The 19,734-nt window shown below is 40.7% G+C and overlaps 1 pseudogene; it reads right to left on the minus strand.

Annotated features, from left to right (window-relative positions):
• Window positions 1-14,039: 14,039 nt before the first annotated feature.
• Window positions 14,040-17,114, minus strand: LOC103114126 (COP9 signalosome complex subunit 5-like; annotated as a pseudogene).
• Window positions 17,115-19,734: the final 2,620 nt, after the last annotated feature.

The following is a 19,734-nucleotide window of genomic DNA, read 5'->3' on the forward strand; positions in this document are numbered from 1 at the left end:
TTTTTTTTGCCTATGAACAGGCCCCAGTTGCCACTACACTAACCACATAAGAGAGAAAACACATAGTCTTGATGGCTGAGGATGCAACAGTGAGAGGCTATTATGATGGAGGCAGGAGCTGATATACGAGAGAAGAAAACCAGAAAAGGAAGCAGTCAAAGAGGGGGAATGCTATGCTTTGCAAGGTTTTTTTTTTTCTTTTCATATAGGTTGAGACAGAGATATATAGGGAGATAGAATCATGGAGCACCAGCAGCACTGCTCCTCTTCTCGTGAACACAAAAAGCCACTTCTTCAAACACAAAGAGCCAGATAGGCTCACTTCACTCAAATGTTGGGCTTAAGAACAGAGGAAAAGGAGGCCACAGGAAAAAATTAGTCATACTCTGTTTCAACATATCTAAGGACTTTAAATGGAAAAGAGAGGAGGGGTTAAGAGAGTGTTGTGAACCCAGTGCAGGATATTTGAGGAAGAAGTCAACTGGAGGTGTGCAGACACCTATCACCTGGTGACAAGTCTAGCAGATGGAGACTTGTCTCAAGTGGCCTCCCCCAGGGCTCCATTCTGGCTCCTATGCTATTTAATATTTACATCAATGACCTCCCAGAAACTTCTTCAAGGAAGTTCATCTACGCCGATGACATCTGCTGTGCAACTCAGGCATCCAAGTTCGACATCCTCGAGGAAACACTCACGAAAGACATGTCTCTGATATCTGATTACTGTAAAAAATGGCGACTAATCCCTAGCACTGCAAAAACGGTATCATCTGTTTTCCATCTACACCATGCCTTGGCCTCGCGTGAGCTTAATGTGCAGCTTGACGATACGAGAATCCGGCATGAAGCCCAGCCAGTCTATCTTGGCATTACTCTTGATCGCACTCTGTCATTTGCCAGTGACTGACAGAAACAAAAGTAAGCTTACATATATTTAGTTCAGTGGGTAGAATGCAGGATTCAATACCTGAGGTACTAGGTTAACTAGGTTAATGTTCTGGTCTCTTTCTGTCTCTCCACATCTCTGGCTTTTTCTCCTGTGAAATTAATTAATTATTTTTTAAAGAATTTATTTATTTATTAATGAGAAAGATAGGAGGAGAGAGAAAGAACCAGACATCACTCTGGTACATGTGCTGTTGGAGACTGAACTTGGGACCTCATGCTTGAGAATCCAATGCTTTATCCACTGCACCACCTCCCATACCACTGAGTTAATTTTTCATAAAATAACAATTTATTTAAAAAATATTAAAGAAATTAATGGTTTATAGTAAGCAGTAAATACAGTCGTTGGTATGTGTGTACGATTTCTCAGTTTTACACAAAACATTACCCCCCCCCCCCACACACACACACCCCACCACCCTGGTCCTCGTCCACCACTGTGTGCCAGAATAAAAAATCCAGCCCTGCTCCAAATCTTATACAGTGGTACAATACACCAAACCAGTCCAAGTTCTGCTTTATGATTCTCCTTCTGTTCTTATTTTTTACCTACTCTTTAAGAGTGAGATCATTCCCATATTCATCCTTCTTTTTCTGGTTCATCTCACTTAACATGACTCCATCAAGTTCCATCTAAGATGAGTTGAAGAAGGTGAATTAATCATTCCGTCAGGTATGCCTTAATCTTAAACACCTACACCCATATAATTGGATTCTAGCGACACAGGAACTTACATGAGGCAATTATGGGGCACCCGCTACGACGCAGGTCTATGCAGTTACCCCACGTAAGCAAAACGGAGCCTGCTTTCAGTGCGGTCGCCAAGGACATTGGTCCTGATAAGTTGCGACCACGCCTCCAGTCAGGGAAACCACGCCTCCAGCCAGAGCAACCCCGCTTTCAGTCAGGGAGCCAGAGACCACGTACTGTTTGTCCAAAATGTCGTAAGGGGTTTCATTGGAAGAGAGATTGTCAGTCCCAATTTCATAAAGATGGTTCGCCCCTGAATGGTACAAATTCGGGGCCTGAGATTTTGTGGACCACTCCTGTTTTAGAACAAGGTCACCCTTCTATGACAGTAAAGATTGGCAATATTCCTTTTAAATTTTTTATTGACATGGGGGCAGCAAAGATGATTTTAAGGCAAGAAGAGGTTCCCCAAGATTGGGAACTCATCCCTGGACCCAGTTTACATGGAATAGGAGGGATGATGAGAGCATTTTGCACACGAGACTCGCTTATGTGGGAAGACCCAGAAGGTTCTACCGGACACTTCTGCCCTTTGGTAGCTAATATTAGCACCAACTTACTGGGCAGGGATCTTCTGGAATGTCTTGATGTTAGAATATCCACAGATGCCTCTGCAGAGCGTAAAACTCATTCCCGCGATACCAGGTCTATTCAGCACCCCCAATACTAAATGCCACTTCAGCACCCCCAATACTAAATGCCACTGTTCGTAGCCAAACACCCCGCTTAAGCTGGCTTTCTAATGAGCCTGTCTGGGTGGAACAGTGGCCTTTACCTAGGAATAAGCTAAAAATTTTAAAAGAGCTTGTCTGAGAGCAGTTGTCCTTGGGACACATTCGTCATTCTCGAAGCCCATGGAATACTCCTGTCTTTGTGATTAAAAAGCGCTCGGGAAAATGGCGCCTCCTTCAAGATCTCCATGCAGTAAATAAAACCATGCAGGTTTGGGGCTCCCCCCAAAGGGGTTTGCCTCTTGCTTCTGCAATTCCCACGGGAATTCCAATCATAGCTATTGATATACAAGATTGTTTTTTCTCTATCCCCTTGCATCCGCGAGATTGTAAACGTTTTGCCTTCTCTGTTCCGTCTATTAATAATGCCAGCCCCGCTGATAGATTTGAATGGGTGGTGCTGCCCCAGGGTATGGCCAATAGTCCTACAATTTGTCAGGAGGCTGTTAAATCTGCCCTTGTCCCATATATTCATAAGGACCTTAATATTTTTCATTATACAGATGATATTTTAATATGGGGAAAATCAGATACAGATCTCTATGCCTTATGTGATTTTCTCATTCCTGCATTAAAGAAAAGCGGCCTTAATGTAGCCCCTGAGAAGATACAGCTAATCCCTCCAATATCCTTCCTAGGTTCAGAGATTTCTCTAACGCAAATTCGTCCCTTAAAACCTAATGTTACCTTCCCTTCTAACCTTACTCTTGCTTCTTTACAAAGTTTTCTAGGAAATTTAAATTGGCTTAGGCAGTATCTCTATCTGCCCACAAGCTGCCTCCAACCACTGTTTGACCTGTTGAAAGGAAACAAACAGCCCTCTTCAAAACGTAAGTTAACTCCTGAGGCCTCCTTGGCACTGGAAAGGGTTAACCAGGCCCTCCAGGACATGCACCTTGTTCGATTCTCCCCCTCCTCTCCGGTAAACCTTCTAATCTTCAACTCCACCCCCACAGTAGTAGGGGCACTGTGGCAAGACCATGGGGTTCTCGAATGGCTTCACACGCCAGTAGGAGGAGCTCCAAGACTCCTCACTGAGATAGATGCCTTAGCATTCATGGTTCGCCAAGGGAGAAATAGGTCTGTGCAGGTCTTAGGGAAAGAACTGGATTTAATCATTCTGCCCTTTTCTCTCACAGATACAGAGTGGCTTATACGCCATCATTCCCGCTTTGCCATAAGCTTCGTGGGGTTTCCAGGACAAATAGATAACCATTTTCCTTCTAATAAATTGATAGCTTCTTTACCTCTTCTGCCTCTACTAGCACCTAAACTTTTCTCTCGGGATCCCATTCCCTCTGCTCCTACAATCTTTACTGATGGCGGAAAAAGGGGAGCTGCTGCCCTTATATATTACCCAGACAAACAATCTCCTAAACCTCTCTTTGCTGAGCTTCCTGATAATTCCCCTCAGTACAAAGAACTTTATGCTGTTTTTCTTGCACTAAAAGCTGTACCAGAATCCTTCAACCTTTTTTCTGACAGTGTGTATACTGTTAACTTACTTCCATGGCTTGCTCGTTCATATGTGAAAATTGATGACAACCCACTTTCCCCTCTCTTGATTCAAATCGCCTCTATGCTCTGTTCTCGAACCTAACCACTGTATATTCAACACCTTCGTTCCCACAGCCCTCTTCCTGGTTCCCTGTCCGAAGGGAATGCCGCAGTTGACCGCCTTGCCTCCACAGGAACTTTCCCAGTCTCTGTCTCTAATCCTGCTAATTTTCACTCTCTAACCCATGTTAATCTTAAAGGCCTTCAAGCTCGATTCCCTGATGTTCCTGTACCACAGTTAAAACATATCCTTGCTACATGCTCTTCTTGTGCAAGTCTCATAAAGACACCTGCTATCCAGACCCTTGGGGTTAATCCCCGAGGTTTAAAAGCTAATGCTATTTGGCAAATTGATGTCACCCACATACCAAACTTTGGCAAACAAAAATATGTGTTTGTCTCAATTGATATCTTTTCTAAATTTATGTGGGCTACAGCTCAGACCGGAGAAAGTGCTAAAAAGCTTGTAAGCCATATGCTCTCTTGTTTTGCCGTTATGGGGGTCCCATTATTTTTGAAAACAGACAATGCACCTATGTTTTCAAGCAAACAATTTAAAGATTTTTGTTCCCTCTGGAATATTACTCATACCACGGGCATTCCCTACAATCCACAGGGACAAGGCATTTTTGAGAGGGCCCATCAAACACTGAAGGCTCAACTAAATAAAGATAAAGGAGGAACATATCCCCCCAATATCCAGCTAGCAAAAGCCTTAACTACGTTAAATCTCTTTAATATTTACAATAACTCAGCCTTACCCCTATTATTCTTCACTGGCAAACACCATCTACCCTCCCATCTATTAAGGTCAAATGGAGAGACCCACTCGATAAAGTTTGGAAAGGGCCTGACCCATTATTGACCATGGGAAGGGGTTTTGCATTCATTTTCCCTCAAAATTTCTCTAAACCTGTCTGGGTTCCTGCCCGCCATGTCCGACAATACCCGCAGGATGGCGCTGTTATTCCTGAAGAACAAGAAATACTACAAGAGGACCAGATGCAGGATACATCCCAGGACCCGTAATACGACATGACAGAACCTGCAAAATCTGGCTCACAGAGACCTCTCTCCTACCCTTTCCCTGTATGTCTTATGTTATAACTGGCCAGTTGTTTTTGTGAGTGAGTGTGTTGAATAACAAAAAAAAAAAAAAAAAAAAACTTTTTTTTGCATGACCCATCTGCTTGGAGTACTCTAAAAGGTAATTGGCCTTATATAATAATGCTGGACGCAGCCAAAGTTTCTGGAGACGTCCAGAAACATTCCAAAATTTTTTTCTTTCTCCCTCTTTTGAATTTTATATATAGTTTTGGTATATATGTAAGTGTTTAGTCTTAAACTGTGTGACTAATGACAGATTTAAAATTGTTTTTAAATAATGTGTTTTTATAACAAAAGTTCTTTTTCCTCCAGTTTGTTATAACTAAATGTTTATGGGTACGTCTCAAGTTTGGTAATACTAACTTAACGGTCAAAAGTGTAACCCTACAGCTACACTTTTACCAGACAAGGTAAAAACTAATTTGTTAAGGTAACTTACTATTTAGGTAAAAGTCTAAATGTTCAACGTGACTATTCATTCCCAAAACTAAACTATATAAATTTTATATACAGGACACCTTTGAAGGGCCCCCAAAGGTGCCCTGTAAACTATCTTGTGGAAATTAATCCACCACAGAATTGGCATCAATCTGGCACTGTAAACGTTGAAATCATTGTCACGAATATGCATTAACTCTCTAAGCAATTTGAGTCTGTTTAAAATACATATTTTAGCTAAAATTGGTCTTAGATCCTGCAGTAGAGGCTGCTACAGGAGGTCACATTAGATGACCTTTAAATAAAATCATAAAGAGATTCTAAACCAATTATAATCATCGAGGTATCAACTATAACAAAGCTATAACTTGTTACCAGTTCAAATTAACCACGAGAAGCAGATTGTTTGTGTTTCTTTCACAGGAATCCCGGAAAAACCATCTGAACCCCTGCACACCCTGACGTCACTCACTAGATGGCACGACTACCGTGGCACACCCCCCGAAACCCTAGATGTCACTCAACGTGATCTGAAGAACCTGATACACGAACTCCAAGGACAGAACTTTCTTCATGCCTGGTTACCGTTCCTGCTTCTGACCTGCTTGTTACGTGTTGGCAGTTCCAGCTAGCTATCTACAAAAGAGCAACATTCCAGCGGCTAACCTCCCTCATGCAGTGTTGCATCCCCTGCCAATTCTTCCCCTAGCCATCTACTTCGGACTGAGACTTGTATCGGACTTTCTGACATACCCTATATACATTTTACACAATTTTGAAGCAGCTTATTTCCCTTCACGCTGCTGGCTTTTCATAGACTGATCCTGAGTAATTCATAGACTTTACAGGCTGTTGCCTTGAGGACTATACAATGCCAAATAGCCCCTCTGTTTGGTGGGTCATGCCTCCCGCCTCCCCCTCATTATGTACCCTTGCCCCTTTCCCCACCCAAACAGGGAATGTTCCTTTACACACCAATCCTTCCCTTCACACCACACTGGCTTTTACTTCTCCCCTACTTGTCCCTTCCTATTTTGTTATGCCCAAAAGGTTTCTGCCCCATGATAGTCTTTTATAGACTTTGTACATCTTATGCAATTACTAGATAGAAAGATAGAAAAGATGTAGAGATATTGTGAAGAGATGGTTGAGCAAGCTGCGCTTAAACCTATGAGATGAGTCTCTCCAGGTAAGTCTCTCTCTCTAAAGAGGGGTTGAGCACAGGAGGACGCATAAATCTCACAAGGTTGGCAGCCATTTAAGCCTTCCCTCCTCCACAGAAAGTCCTACATCTTCCCACCTGAACATGGCATTCCTCTAAAACATTTAAGCCTGCTCCATTCCATTTTTCTTTACTGTGTCCATTTAGATATAAAGGGATAGGAGGAGATGTTGCAGAGGAGTTATTCTGATGCAGTCTCCGCCCCCAGGTTTTTCTATGCCCCGCTAATCCTAGAGTGCCCCCTTTCAACCAATCCTGGCTCTGCCCCCAGGTTTTTCTATGCCCCGCTAAATCCTAGAGTGCCCCCTTTCAACCAATCCTGGCCCTACACGTCACCCCTGGTTGTCGCCCAATAAAAAGTCCCCTCACCTCTCCCCTCTCTCTCTCTGGGCTCTCGGCTCTCCCTCTCTGAGGTCTCGCTCCCTGCTCCCCCCCCCCCATGGTCGGCCATTGCCGGCTGGCTCCACATGGTCTGAACCAAACCTCCCCCCCATCCTATAATAAAGATTTGTGTACCCCTTTGCTCTGGACATCCGCTCTCTTCTCCGTGGTGCAGCCCGACACCAGACTGCTGCAACAACACTATGGATATATGCTAAGGAATCAAGTACACCTATCTAAACAGATCTATGTATACCTATGTTCATAGTAGCACAATTTGTAATAGATTATTTTAATTTAATTTAATTTAATTTCTATTTTTATTTTATTTTTATCAATGGTATTGTTGGGGTTCAGTGCCCACATGACAAATCCTTCACTCCCAGTGTTCATTTATTTTCTTTTAGTTTGATAGGACAGAGCCACTGAGAGGGGGTGAGGAGACAGAGAATGAGAGAGAGATCAGCAGCACCTATAGGTTAGTTCTGAGGGCTTGAATCCAGGTACTTCCACATGCCCCCACTTGGCTCCTAATTTTAACTTAAAGGTTTACTTATTAACAAGAGAATTATAGCATCACTCTAATTTGGAGATGATGGGAATCAAACTCAGGACCTCATCCTCATAAGAGCAGCATTCTAGCTACTGAGTCATCTAAGGGCCACAACAAACAACTCATGTTTCCCAACATGTGTATTCTAGCTCAGGGTCACAGACATCCAAAACCCATCTAGGCAGCTCAGATACAAGGTGGCCACTGAACCTGGAGAGGATACCCTGGACACACTCACACTCGCCCACTTGCCATAACCTGGATATCTGACACTGCTAATGAATCCAATTTCCATATATTGGGGTATGGAAGGAAGCTACATTATCATAAGAGACCCCACAGAGATATAAGGGTCACCCACAAACCCCACTAAGGGAGTATTACCAGCCCAGAGCCAATATCCCCTCACCCCTCGCATCGATTTTGGAGTGAAAGGATTTATTTTACTTCATGCCTGAGGTTCTGAGGACTCAAGTACAATCCAGGTACTACCATCAACCAGAGACAGTCTGGTAGAAGAGAAGAGAGAAGAGGAAAAGAGGAAAGGAGAGGAGGTGAGGGGAGGGGAGGTTACGTGAGAGGAGGGGAGGGGAGGGGGTAGAGAAAAGATGTTATTTCAGGACTTGGTATAATAAAAGTCAATTTACACAGAAGGCCTAGTAATCACAATTGTATATACAAGCAACAGAAAATCAAAACTGAATAAAATCAGAAGGCCGTAACAATGAGATATCTAGAAAAACAAGTATTTGGATATCAAACAGTGCACTTCTGTTTAATCTAAGAATCAAAGAGATTAGAAAGTACCTCAAAATGAATCATAATGAAATACATTAACGAGACCAGGAAAATGTTCACCCAGTAGGGTGCTCATTTTACTATCCTCAAGGAACCAAGTTTGAGCCCTATCTACTACAGGGGATCAATATGCACAGAGGAAGCTTTGTTGAGTGGTGGAGCTGTGCTATAGTTAGTGCCTCTACCAACCTCCATCTAAAAGGGGGAAGTCAGTCAGGAGTGATGCAATCATGCAAATGCAAAGTTGCAGAGATAAGCCTGATGGCAAAACTAGTAGATAAAATATATCAAGATATTTTTCTGGGTTTGTGTTTAGACAGGTAACGTCTCCCAGCATGATCTTGGTTTAGGGAAGCACTGCCCCATAGGGATTAGACCTATGGATGTAGAAATAAGGGCTTGTGTTTAATTCCCAATACTCTCAGTGATTGTCATACTGTTGCCTGAAACAAGCCATGTGTCTCTTTGTAATTTTGATTTCTAAAAAAAATACTGCATATCTCAACCAAAATCTATCTTGCCCCTGCTCTCTCTTTCTTCATTATACCTTTAATCTTCTTCATTATGAGTTCAAATTTTCAAGTAAAGAGGTCCCCCACATTTTTTTTTTCGGCAATAGACTGGCTCAGTTAATGATGGCCATTTTGTCTAATACCAGGCTACCTCACCACTTGGAGTCCTAATCAGGAAATTTTCAGGTTCTCCCCATAGATACTATGGGCCTAGACCTCTAAAAAAATCCCTCTCTTTGCCATTACTGGTCACTTCCACCAGAAATGTCATCATTAGTCTGGTTGTGGGCCTCTCCAGGGCCTTATCCTCACTATAAACTAGCAATAGTAAAGACTACACCACTCTCCAAAGGGAGACTGGGTCATCCTATTCTGCTACATAAGGAAGACTGGTCCTGTAATGAGTACCACATAGAATGGCCCAAACTGTGACCTTGGACAGTGAGCTCAGACTGAAAAGGATGAGGAGGTTACATAGGTTTCTTTGCTAAATATGAATATACATGGGCCCTGGGTCAGATTTATCTAGTAAATACTTAATTGTATTTACAGATATATTGAGTTTGGGAGCTATTCTCTACCCTAACCTGCTTTTCAAGTTCTATTTTCCATTCTGACACCATCCTCTCAGACGTTACTTCTAGTCCACCTCTATTTTAGCTTTCAAGCTCAAGAAAAGTATACTAAAGTTCTGGGCTCCTAGGAACATACCTATAAATCAACATCCTAGTTTTTTTCCATTCTATGGTCCCTATTCTCATTCACTCTATTCCTACTCTTTGGTTCCTGTTTATTAAACGTTTTGCCTTGTTTCATGTCTTACTGCCTTTCAGCAACCAAGTTGCAGTTGCTATTATGATCCCTGGGCAGAGTACCTTACCAATGTGTCCTGTAAACTCATCTCTCCAGTGCCTGACCCACTAGGCAATGATTGAAATCGGTTGGGGGTATGGATCCACTGGCCAATATCCATGTCCAGTGGAGATGTAGTTTCAGAAGGCAGAACTTCTTTCTTTTGCACCCCTAAAATATCTGCTCATATTCCAAAGGGGCAGGTGGTGGATATTAGAGGAAGATGATCAGAGGACTCTGAACTCCAGTTTCACTGAGACCTGGAAATTTCGTGACTAGGAACCTTTTTTTCTTTTCTTCCACCAGGGTTATCGCTGGGGCTTGGTGCTAGCACTGTGAAATCAACACTCCAGTGGCCATTGTTTTCATTTTTTTTTTCTTTTTAGTAGAGAGAAATTGGGAAGGGAAGGGTGATAGAGAGGGAGAGATGAAGAGAAACACTTGCAGACCTGCTTCACCTCTCATGAAGGTTCTTCCCCCCTCCAGGTCAGGAGTAGGGTCTCAAACCCTGGTCCTTTTGCATTGTAAACTTCTGCTTAACCCAGTGAGACACCACCTGGCCCTGAACCTTTTGTTTTCTACCATCATTGAGGGGGGGAGAGAATCTGGAGAACACCTGAAAAAGTCATCCACAATTTCTCTTGTCTGTATGAGAAGAGGAAGTTATAACAAGTGTGGGTTTAAATTAGAAAATAATTGAATACAATGCCTTAAATCTGGACATCAGCTTCCACATGAGGTAAACTATCTCTGCCCAACGACCTGTGTGCTTCTCTGGTGTGTGCCTTTTCATTTTCCTGATCAAAAGTTTAAAATACTGGGGGGGGGGGTGGGACCTGTAAAAACTACTTACACAGAGATAGGGGGAGCTTTTAACAATGGGATAAAGTCACTAATTTGTGTTTTGTAAATACAAAAATAAAGTCATGGGGCATATGGTCTGCAAAGTACAACTACTCAGCAGTTCAAGACTGTAATGTTTCTGTTGAGATAGACAGTGGCTATGATTATAGTGAGGTATGTAACAAAGTGAAGGACAGTTATGGGGTGGTTTCACTGATAAGTGGGACATAGAGAATTGGAACACATGAATTTGAAAAAAAGAAAAAAGATTTTAAAAAGCATATTATCCATTTGCAAGGGGGAAATTTCTCTAGTGGTGTAGTAGTGCTGCAAGTATCTTTCTCTCTCCTTCACTATCTCTCCTCCCCTTATCATATTCTCCCTATCCTATGAAATAAATAGATAAAATATAGAGTCAATTCATATCAATGACCAGTGGGAGAACTATGAAATAAATAAATAAAATATAGAGTCAATTCATATCAATGACCAGTGGGAGAACTATAGTGGTTGCTGCTGGAGGGAGTTGGGGGCAGACATAGAACTCTGGAGGTAGGAGTGGTGTGGAATTATACCCATTTTATAAGTAATATTGTAAATCACTAATAAAATAGATTTAAAAATAAATAAATGTTCTTTTTACTGGGAAAATGTCCTATATTTAATATAGAAATAGAGTAGCACTTTGTAAATATTCCTTTCAGAAGAAAAACTTGCTGTAGGTGTCAAATTAATATGAAAACTTTATACACATACTTAACTTATGTAATAGCAAAAATATGCATTTTAAAATTAGATTTATTATATCTTGAATACTAACAAGCATTATAAAATTCATGTTTTAATTTATCATTGACTGATGCCTACACTATTTCAGGAATATCTGTAATTGCTACATTTTAACAGTGAATTGAACTTGTTTGTATATAATGATAGAACTGTGTGTGTGCCTATATGTGTGTCTGTGTACTCTGCTTATGCAAAATTTTTGTTTGTACAAATTAGAAACAATTTAAATTTTCTAAATTAGGAAGCAAGACAATTCACAAATCATGCCCAGTGATTTAAGAGATTGTGTATATTATGAAGAAGATTAAAAAAAATGTTAAATGGTATATAGTTGTCCTTTAGTATGTGTATGGTAGAAGCTCATATTTCTTTGCTCTCTTGGCTAACAGGGCCCAGAAATAATGATATATTAGAAGTTGTCAGAAAACTTAGAACCTAGATCTGGGTTTCTATACTATTCTCTAAGAACCAGAGCTCTTTGGAGAAATGGGTGATTCGGGTAAGGAAGAGAAAAACAGGAAAGGAAACTGGAATATTTTACAGTTGCAGGAAGTAAGGATGGTGTAAATAAAACACATAGTATTCATGTACACAGAGAACAGCAAAGTCATTCCAGAATGAACATCAAAAAGACACAGCACTAAACTAAAGGAGCTACCGGTGGTCAAAGACAGAACATGAGCACGAAAATGTGTAAGCTAGGTAGTAAAGAATTATAATTGTGTGGAGTTGTACCCCTCCTACCCTATGATTTTGTTAATTTATCCTTTCTTAAATAAAAAATAAATTTAAAAAAAATTTTAAAAAGAATTATAATTAAAAGTGGAAAATAAATATCCACATGTCACAGTGACAGAAATGAATGAATATTATACTGAGGGTTAAATGGGAGGTAACTGGAAACTCCTCCATGCAAAAGAATTCCAAGTAATTTATGCAGTGACCCCCCCTCCCTTAAGTAATTCTTCATTCCTTAAGTATAAACTACACACAGGGCTTCTATTTAAAGAGTAATGAAAAGGTTGAGGTGGGGTGCCCAGGGGTGGCGGGTGAGGAGAAAAATAGTTCACTTGAATAGTGTCCTTCTTTTCCATGAACATGACCCAAGTTCGAAGTTCAAAGTCTCCAACTCCTTTGTTTCTCTCTTACAAGAAAGTCTATTAAAAAAAAATCCAAACAAATCTTTCACAAGGTGTAGGCAACACAAATTATAGGGATAAAGGGCAAAGCCTTTCTCTTTCTGACCTACCTCACTCAACATAATTCCTTCTAGCTCTGACCAAGATGGGTCAGAGAAGGTGGGTTCATTATACTTAATAGCTGAGTAATATTCCATTGTGTATATACACCACAAGTTTCTCAGCTATTCATCTGTTGTTGGGCACCTGGATTGCTTCCACGTTTTGGCTATTATGAATTGTGTTGCTATGAAGATAGGTGTACATATCTTTTTGGATGGATGTGACTGAGTCCTTAGGATATATCCCTAGGAGAGGAATTATTGGGTCATATGGAAGGTCCATCTCTAGTCTTGTGAGCGTTCTCCAGAATGCTCTCCAGAGGGGTTGCATCAGTTTACATTCCCACTAGCAGTGAAGGAGGGTTCCCTTACCCCCACAACCTCTCCAGCATTTATTGTTGCTGTCATTTCTGATGTACGACCTCACAGGAGTATGGTGGTATCTCAATGTTGTCGTTATGGCATTTCTCTGACAATTAGTGAGTTGGGACAATTTTTCATATGTCTATTGGTCTTTCGCATCTTTTCTATAATGAATATTCTGTTTATATTCTCTCCCCAATTTTGAATTCTGTCATTTGCTTTTTTGTTGTTAAGTTTGTTGAGTTCTTTATATATTTTGGTTATTAGCTTCTTGTATGATGTATGACATGCAAAGATCTTCTCCCATTTTGTAGTGATGGTTTCCTTAAATGTGCAGAAGTGATGGTGATGGTTGAGTGATGGTTTCCTTAAATGATGGTTTTCCTTAAATGGTTTCCTTAAATGTGCAGAAGCTTTCCAAGTTGATGTAGTCCCACTGGCTAGTTTTTTATTTAATCTTCCTTGCAATTGGTTTTGTAAGGCTACATAATAATAGCAAAATGTTATTTACATAAGTGTTGATTAATAAAACTGTCATTTGGTCCAGCTGCAAAGTCAAACCAACATAAAAGGAAAAAAATCTCTTTTGTTTGTTTGCTTTTCTTTTATGACTTTATTCATGGATAATGGTTTACAGTACAGTTGCTGATACATGGGTATATTTCCTCATCTCCCTTGGTAGAAGTCTCCAAAATACTCTCCCTCAACCTAGGTCCTTACCCACTCTGATCAGAATCCACACTGCTTTCTCCCTGTTATCAAATATATTTAATAATGCTCCGAACACCCTGTGTATCCATGTATAGAATGTTTCGACTTTGATTCAAAGTATATTAACTCATCATTCACAATAAACTAAAGAAAATATGAAAACAAAAGGGCAAAGGCAAAGTCAGGAAGCAAATTAAGTAGCTACAGTGGCCACAGAATGGGGTTTTGATTATTATTATGAAGTTAAAGATTATATTCTAAAATCCACCACTGGACTTTAAGCTCTCCTATTTCTCCTAAAGGAGAAAAATGAGTTATTTTATCAGATTAAGTTAAACATGATTTTTATCCTGTTCGATTTTTGTTTGGGGGAGAGTTTTTTTGGGGGGAATACACAATTATAGGATACAATGTTTTCAAATATCACATTGCTACACTACTTCTCAAGTGAATATTCCTAGCCCATTTGGGCTAGAAGGAGCATTTACACACAGACAGTGTGATTGGGTTCCTTACAGAAAATTATAATGATGATATATTCTACTACTAAAATCTGAAAGGTGGTGAGGTTCCATTTATTTATTTATTTATTTATTTATTTATTTATTTATTTTGTTCTTCATAATGACACCCACCAATATAGTGTTTTATTCATGCTGAGGAGATACACAAACCACCTTGTATGCTATACAGTGTGCAAAAACTCAAGTCATTTAACTACTACAAGGATAAGATTCTGTCCAAGTTTCAAAGAAGTCCATAGAGCTTAGCCCACTGCCTTTTTTTTTTTTTACCTTGTCTGTCCTTGTGATTCCTCCCCACTGACTATGAAGAAAGAGGGGAAGCTGTCCAGGCCAGGCATATCTGAGGTGGCCTTGGGGACAAGTCCATGACAGCTGTCACACTCAGTTGATTCTCAAATGCCCTCCTTACTCTTTGCAAGACATTTACTGGGCTGTCACACCTTCAGCTGGCAGGAAAAATACTCAAGGACAACTCTTGTTGTCCTGATCCTTAAACAAACAAACAAAACTACTGTGACCTTGCCTTAAGAAAATAAAGAGGGGGCCTCTTCTCAAAGCCATTATAGTGTGGGACACAAGCCCAGACCCAGCCATGGAAATGAAACCTGTTCTTTTGACACATGAAGGCAGCTCTATAAACACATGACCTCAAGGGTCTGTGAGGTCAGATTCTCAGCTGAATAAACATGCATACTTCTTTAATTAAAATAGAAAGATTGCAGCATTGGCACTATATGCTGAACTGTTCATAACTCTGCACACAATTTTAAGGGGGGAGCATGTGCCCAAACTGTCACTACATAGTGGGTAACAGACATGGGGGGCATCTCCAAGATTTTTCCTGCATCCTTTCTTTCTGTTTGTATGTGTGTGGTGTGGACCCCTCATACAGGTCACAAAGACAGGCTTTTCAAATCACAAATATTTTATCTTTGAAGGTTTTAGCAGTTATTAATAATCTCTACTTACTGGACTACCTCATCTTTATAGTTTTTTTAAATTTATTTATTTCCTTTTTGTTGCCCTTGTTTTTATTTTTGTTGTAGTTATTATTGTTGTTGTTGTAGGTAGGACAGAGAGAAATGGAGAGAGGGGAAGACAGAGAGGGGGAGAGAAAGACACCTGCAGAACTGCTTCACCCCTTGTGAAGCGAGTCCCCTGCAGGTGAGGAGCTGGGGGTTCCATTAGAACGGTTCCTTATGCTGGTCCTTGAGCTTTGAGTCACCATGTGTTTAACCCACTGTGCTACTGCCCGACTCCCTACAGATGTTTTTTTTCACTTTAAAGAGTTTTATTACAGGATGTTACTATTCAAAACACTTCAGAGCACCTTATACTTCTAATCAGACTTTTTATAACTGCTTTTAAAGTGTTACTTGAATAGTTTTCTCATACTGGCATTCAGGCAAAAGCATGTGTAAGCGATGTTAATTTGATTTAACAGTTTATCCTTAATAACCTGAGTCACCAATCCATGGATAACTTCTATGGTAGTCTTACAGCTGTCTCGTAGCTTTGGCAAGTTTGTCTTCTGACTTATGGTCATGAGTTTCTAACCCCAACATAAAACTTCCTTGTCCCAGTTGAGCTTCTGACTGCTCTAACTTTCCAGACAAATCAGACCTGACTGGTGTAGACTGAATTAGTAAGCAAGCTAGAAGAACTCAGTGTATTCACCCACTATTTATTCCACAAAAGCTCAAGAAATTTTTGATCCAAAGAAGATTTGAAGTATGACACTTTTAAGGAGTACTGTTGTTTGCAGTGTACACCAAAGTCTCCTATTTTATTAAGTGGGATGGGTTGGTATTCAGAGGGTCCTTCATTAGGAGGTTTGTAACCCTTTGGGTATGTCCTAAAGGCCCCAAGATTGATTTTCTCTGTAGATACTGTTCTTGTTGAGTCAATAACTACTGCCATGAATGGTTCTTAGAACTGTTGATTTAGCATCTGAGTACTAACATCAATCCCAGAAAGCCAGAAGCCATAACCAGATTGGCTATGATACCAGCCAATTGCATTTTCTTTTCCTTCCTTCCTTCCTTCCTTCCTTCCTTCCTTCCTTCCTTCCTTCCTTCCTCCCTTCCATCTTTGTTTCTTTCTTCCCCCCCATTTCTTTCTTCCTTTTTTTTTGCCCCCAGGGTTATCACAGGAGCTCAGTGAGGCCATTTTTCCCATTTTGTTGCCCTTGTTGTTCTGCTTATTGTAATTGTTATTGTTGCCATAACTGTTGTTGTTCTTGGATAGGACAGAGAGAAGTCAAGAGAGGAGGGGAAGACAGAGGGGAGGAGAGAAAGACAGGCACCTGCAGACCTGCTTCACCACTTGTGAAGTGAAACCCCTACAGGTGGGGAGCCGGGGGCTTGAACCGGGATACTTATGCAGGTCCTTGTGCTTCACGCCATGTGTGCTAAACCCATCTGCACTACCGTCCAGCTTGCCCAATCGCATTTTCAGGGTGGTCAACCTGTTTGGCATTTTCTATATGCACAGCCATGTACTCATAAGTGGCAGCCTGCTTTTACTCAGGTTTCAGTGCCCTCTACAGGCAAATCAAAACTGTCCATATGATCATGGTTTCACCATCCACCTTTCCCAGCATCAAACCCATCACTTCCAAGTTGCCTCCAGATCTGGCATGAATCACCATTTTCAGTAAGGCCAGGGCTTCGCCACCAGGATTTCTTGCTGCTGTTTCTTGTTGTATTTGTAGATTTCATGGATACCCTGGGCTTCCTGCATAGTCGACCAATTCCCAAGTTTTCTGGACCACGCTATTCCTGAATGCCGCCATCACCGAGGAACTGGAGAAACTGCCACTTCCACAACCAAGACACAACTTTACCCTGACACGATTCAGGGTGTGGGCCTCCGACCCTCCCCACTACAGATACTAGATTGTCTTAGCTGCCATAACACCTCCTTTATAGTTTTCTATTTAACTTGCTAATGGGACACAGGAGACAACGATTATTCTCTAGAGCACATTTTGAAAAATGTTGCCCAAAATCTTTTATTTATTTATTTATTTTGGCCACCAGGTTCTTTGCTGGGGCTCAATGCTTGTAGGGACTCCACCACTCCAAGAGGCCATTTTTTCTCCTTTCATCTGGATAGAGAGTGAGAGACGAAGACAGGAGTAGAGACACAACAGTATCACTCAGTCATCTGTGTAACCTCCCCTCTGTAGGTGCACATAGTTCTTGCACATGGTAACATGTGTATTCTATTGGGTGGACCACTTAATGGTTTCAGTGCATAAGAAACTTTTAGTAGCCAATCTGATTTGTGAAGATGAATTCCAATCATAATTCAGCAGATGTTATGCTGAGAAAAGCAAGAGACTTCTCCACACATCCCATCTCCCTATTATTGCTGAGGCTTTACCACACCAAGCCCGCTTTCTCAGAGAGAATGTTTGTCAGAGACAAACAATATGACAAAGAAAGATAGAAAGACACCAAGTTCTGAAACTTCCCCCAGAGCAGTGGGCACTGGGCTTAAACCTGGCTCCCAAGCATAGCAAAACACATGCGTTTCTGGGTGAACTAACTTTCCAGCCCTTATCTATCTCCATGGAAGACATAGTGCAAAATATAGTGACAGAAAAACTTAAAGTATTAGTATTTTTTTTTTGACGGAGGCAAAGATAGAGTAAAAGAGAACAAACACAGCACCAAAGTCTCCTCCAGTGCAATGGAGGGCAAGCTCCAACCTGGATTACACACACAGCAAGGCAGCACACTATCCAAGTGAACTATTTTGCTAACCCTTGATTACTGTTCTCATGTTTCAACTTCACACTGATCTGATGATCTGCTTCTTTCCCTAGAAAGGGTTGTACCTTGTTGGGCATTTACTACATACTTGATACTTAGATTATCTACCTTTTAAAACAGTCTTCTGTAACTATTAGTCTACTATGTTAATGAAGATACAAGGGGCTCAGTGAAGTACAGAGATCCCTCCTCACACACTTAATCCAATAGAACAGTTAAAAAGGTTGAGTCTAAGAAGTCTCAGGATTTATTCAATGTCAAGGACTTTGTACTCAATTAGTACAGAAGAGCTCTGGCCCTTGACTTAGGTTCCAGTCCTATTACTATCAGGGAAATGACTGCATGTGTGTTTCTTCTCTTTTTCCTTTACTCCTGCCCCAGTGAATCCAAAAAAAGTCTAATTAATTTATTTAAGGGTGAGGAAATAGCATAATGGTGATGCAAAAATATTTTCATGTCTGGGGCTCTAAGATTCCAGGTTCAGTCTTCTGTACCACCATAGGCCAGAGGTGACCAGTGTTCTGATGATAAATAATAATAATAATAATAATAATGTTGAAATAAAATAAAATAGTTTATTGAAAAGACAAAACACCAGATGCAATTAAAGTCTATAAAAAATAAAGATCCTTACAGTATAAAGTGACTCTGCTAGTAATCAAGCTGTGTAGTAGTTGCGACCTGGGGGGTAGTGCAGTGGATGAAGCATTAGACTCTCAAGCATGAGGTTGCAAGTTCAATCCTTAGCATTGCATTTGGCAGAGTGGATGCTCTGGTTCTTTCTTTCTCTCATAAACAAACAAACATATATTAAAAAATGAAACTGTCATGGACTAGAGCTGGAGAACTCAGGTTCTAACCCTACTTCTGCCACACATTTTACAACAAAACCTTAACTTTCTCCTCTGTACATTGGGAATACTACTTCACCGAGGGCAGGGTGCAGATAAGATTAGAAAAGGGCATATTTCCAATACTGCATGTCTAATTAAGAGGGTTGGGAGCCTCGATTACTACATGGGGTAAAGGATCAATATGCGATGACTCAAATGTTCCTATCAACAGAAGGTACACACAAAGTGTTTGCCTAAACTTCCTTACAACCTGACACAACCCTTTCTTCATCACCTAAACAGAATATGTAATTCAGTCTTGGGTTATTTTGCCAAATGCTCTGAGAATTCTTAGTCTCTTGTAAATTGGGCAAAAACTAATTGCTGTATGTCCCATGAGGTGGCAGGCACAGTGAGTAAAAGCTTCAGGCACTCAAGCTCAAGGTACTGACTTTAATCTCAACAGTGAATATACCAGAGTGAGGCTTTGGTCCTCTCTCACTAATAGACAAATAATAAATATTTAAAGAATATTAATTTATACCAATGACTGGATACTTGGCATATTTAATTAATAGTAAGGGCAAAACTTATAATAATCTCCAGTAAAAGGTATGAGTTATCTTCTACAAATGTATACAAATAGTGAAACTTGAGTACTCAGGTTCAAGCCCCCACACCCGCCTGCAGGAGGGAAGCTTCACAGCGGTGGAGCAGTGCTGTGCTCTCCCTCCGTCTCACTCTCTAAAATAATACGGCTGCCAGGAAGGGTGGAGTAGTGATCTCTGGCAAATGCCTCTGT

Source organism: Erinaceus europaeus, chromosome 17, assembly GCF_950295315.1.
Source record: "Erinaceus europaeus chromosome 17, mEriEur2.1, whole genome shotgun sequence".
NCBI lineage: Eukaryota > Metazoa > Chordata > Mammalia > Eulipotyphla > Erinaceidae > Erinaceus > Erinaceus europaeus.